Source organism: Oncorhynchus keta, chromosome 19 (genome assembly GCF_023373465.1).
Source record: "Oncorhynchus keta strain PuntledgeMale-10-30-2019 chromosome 19, Oket_V2, whole genome shotgun sequence".
NCBI lineage: Eukaryota > Metazoa > Chordata > Actinopteri > Salmoniformes > Salmonidae > Oncorhynchus > Oncorhynchus keta.
Genome location: NC_068439.1, coordinates 20,355,281 through 20,359,319, shown reverse-complemented (window position 1 = coordinate 20,359,319; position 4,039 = coordinate 20,355,281). Strand labels below are relative to the sequence as shown.

At 38.6% G+C, this 4,039-nt stretch overlaps 1 protein-coding gene across 2 annotated transcripts in view; it reads right to left on the bottom strand.

Moving 5' to 3' along the window:
• The window catches only part of LOC118373223 (polypeptide N-acetylgalactosaminyltransferase 4-like), a 75,797-nt gene that overhangs the window by 68,768 nt on the left and 2,990 nt on the right, over nucleotides 1–4,039 (bottom strand). The gene's annotated exons all lie outside the window — the stretch shown is intronic.

The window sequence follows — 4,039 nt, the reverse complement described above, 5'->3', positions numbered from 1 at the left end:
TATGGCATCATGGTATAATAGTCTATATGACATCATGGTATAATAGTCTATATGACATCATGGTATAATAGTCTATAGCATCATGGTATAATGGTCTATATGGCATCATGGTATAATAGTCTATATGACATCATGGTATAATAGGATAGTCTATATGACATCATGGTATAATAGTCTATATGGCATCATGGCATAATAGTCTATATGACATCATGGTATAATAGTCTATATGACATCATGGTATAATAGGATAGTCTATATGGCATCATGGTATAATAGTGCTATATGACATCATGGTATAATAGTCTATATGACATCATGGTATAATAGATAGTCTATATGACATCATGGTATAATAGATAGTCTATATGGCATCATGGTATAATAGGATAGTCTATATGACATCATGGTATAATAGTCTATATGACATCATGGTATAATAGGATAGTCTATATGACATCATGGTATAATAGTCTATATGACATCATGGCTATAATAGTCTATATGACATCATGGTTATAATAGTCTATATGACATCATGGTATAATAGGTAGTCTATATGGCATCATGGTATAATAGTCTATATGACATCATGGTATAATAGGATAGTCTATATGGCATCATGGTATAATAGTCTATATGACATCATGGTATAATAGGATAGTCTATATGACATCATGGTATAATAGGATAGTCTATATGGCATCATGGTATAATAGTCTATATGACATCATGGTATAATAGTTGTCTATATGACATCATGGTATAATAGTCTATATGACATCATGGTATAATAGATAGTCTATATGACATCATGGATATAATAGTCTATATGACATCATGGTACAATAGGCTAGTCTATATGACATCATGGCATTATAAGCTAGTCTATATGACATCATGGTATAATAGCTAGTCTATATGACATCATGGTACAATCATGGTATAACAGGCTAGTCTATATGACATCATGGTATAACAGACTAGTCTATATGACATCATGGTATAACAGTCTAGTCTATATGACATCATGGTACAATAGGCTAGTCTATATGACATCATGGTATAACAGGCTAGTCTATATGACATCATGATATAATAGGCTAGTCTATATGACATCATGGTACAATCATGGTATAATAGGCTAGTCTATATGACATCATGGTATAACAGGCCAGTCTATATGGCTATAGTAAATTGGGATTCATTGAACAATGAATGAACCTAACTGAAAGCACCTTTTTAATCACACCTGGCTACTAAACTATAGGAAATGACTCAAATATTAATGCATTTTGCTTGGGTTTCGTACACTAGTAAATGTTTTTTTTTTTAAATGCTACTATATAATAGCACTGGGCACATTATTTTGCTTTGTCCAAGGTCACAGTTATTTCTCACTATATATACTAGCAATTGCCCAAGGCAGCGTCCCAGGTGACTTTGTGTAATGTGATCTGTAGGCAGATGGGCTGAGAGGGTGTCGGTGAAGATTGCCCCAGAAGTTGATCTTGGGTCAGGTTTGCATTTTCTACAACTAATGGTTAAAGTTAGGACTGGGGAGGGAAGCTGATCTAAATCTCTATCTTCCCACAGAGTGGGGCTGAGGGTGAAAGACAGACTCTGACAATCGGAACCTCCAGAAGGGGAATGAATGAACCCACAGTGAGCTGCTTCCACACTGCGTGAGGACAGGCGACTGGGCTGAGGAGAGGATCATATCCTGGTTAAATATTGAGCTCAGGCAATCCCCTCTATCTCGATCCCATGTGTCAAACAGTCGGTACTGATAGGGAGGGAGGGAGGGAGAATAAAGGGCATGATATGAATGGGGAGAGAGAGGAAAAGAGGAGGATGTGGACAAGGGAGGAGACAATGATAGAGAGAGAGAGAGAGAGAGAGAGAGAGAGAGAGAGAGAGAGAGAGAGAGAGAGAGAGAGAGAGAGAGAGAAAAGAGAGAGAGAGAGAGAGAAAAGGCCTGTGGTGTCGATGGTATCCTCAATGAAATGATCAAATACAGACAACAAATTCAATTGGCTATACTAAAACTCTTTAACATCATACTTAGCTCTGCATCTTCCCCAATATTTGGAACCAGGACTGATCACCCCAATCCACAAAAGTGGAGAACAAATTTGACCCCAATAACTACCGTGGAATATGTGTCAACAGTAACCTTGGGAAAATCCTCTGCATTATTATTAACAGCAGACTTCGTACATTTCCTCAATGAAAACAATGTACTGAGCAAATGTCAAATTGGCTTTTTACCAAATTACCGTACAACAGACCATGTATTCACCCTGCACACCTTAATTGACAACCAAACAAACCAAAACAAGGCAAAGTCTTCTCATGCTTTGTTGATTTCAAAAAGCCTTGACTCAATTTGGCATGAGGGTCTGCTATACAAACTGATGGAAAGTGGTGTTGGGGGTAAAACATATGACATTATAAAATCATGTACACAAACAACAAGTGTGCGGTTAAAATTGGCAAAAAACACACACAATTCTTCACACAGGGTCGGGTTAGACAGGGATGCAGCTTAAGCCCCACCCTCTTCAACATATATATCCAACGAATCTGGGCGCATGGGCACTAGAAAAGTCTGCAGCACCCGGCCTCCTGCTAGAACTGAAGTCAAATGTCTGCTGTTTGCTGATGATCTGGTGCTTCTGTCACCAAACCAAGGAGGGCCTAGCAGCACCTAGATCTTATGCTACAGATTCTGTCAGACCTGGGCCCTGACAGTAAATCTCAGTAAGACCAAAATAATGGTGTTCCAAAAAGGTCCAGTCACCAGGACCACAATACAAATTCCATCTAGACACTGTTGCCCTAGAGCACACAAAAAACTATACATACCTTGGCCTAAACATCAGCGCCACAGGTAACTTCCACAAAGGTGTGAACGATCTGAGAGACAAGGCAAGAAGGGCATTCTATGCCATCAAAGAAACATAAATTTCAACATACCAATTAGATTTGGCTAAAAATACTTGAATCAGTCATAGAGCCCATTGCCCTTTATGGTTGTGAGGTCTGGGGTCCGCTCACCAACCAAGACTTCACAAAATGGGACAAACACCAAATTGAGACTCTGCACGCAGAATTCTGCAAAAATATCCTCCGTGTACAACGTAAAACACCAAATAATGCATGCAGAGCAGAATTAGGCCGATACCCACTAATTATCAAAATCCAGAAAAAAGCCATTAAATTCTACAACCACCTAAAAGGAAGCGATTCACAAACCTTCCATAACAAAGCCATCACAAACAGAGATGAACCTGGAGAAGAGTCCCTAAGCAAGCTGGTCCTGGGGCTCTGTTCACAAACACAAACACACCCTACAGAGCCCCAGGACAACAGCACAATTAGACCCAACAAATCATGAGAAAACAAAAGATAATTACTTAACACATTGGAAAGAATTAACAAAAAAACAGAGCAAACTAGAATGCTATTTGGCCCTACACAGAGAGTACACAGCGGCAGAATACCTGACCACTGTGACTGACCCAAAATTAAGGAAAGCTTTGACTATGTACAGACTCAGTGAGCATAGCCTTGCTATTGAGAAAGGCCGCCGTAGGCAGACATAGCTCTCAAGAGAAGACAGGCTATGTGCTCACTGCCCACAAAATGAGGTGGAAACTGAGCTGCACTTCCTAACCTCCTGCCCAATGTATGACCATATTAGAGACATATTTCCCCCAGATCACACAGATCCACAAAGAATTCAAAACATATCCAATTTTGAAAAACTCCCATATCTACTGGGTGAAATTCCACAGTGTGCCATCACAGCAGCAAGATTTGTGACCTGTTGCCACGAGAAAGGGCAACCAGTGAAGAACAAACACCATTGTAAATACAACCCATATTTATGCTTATTTATTTTATCTTGTGTCCTTTAATTATTTGTACATTGTGTATATATGTATATATATATATATATATATATATGTATGTATATATGTATATATATATATGACATTTGTAATGTCTTTACTGTTTTGAAACTGTTGTATGT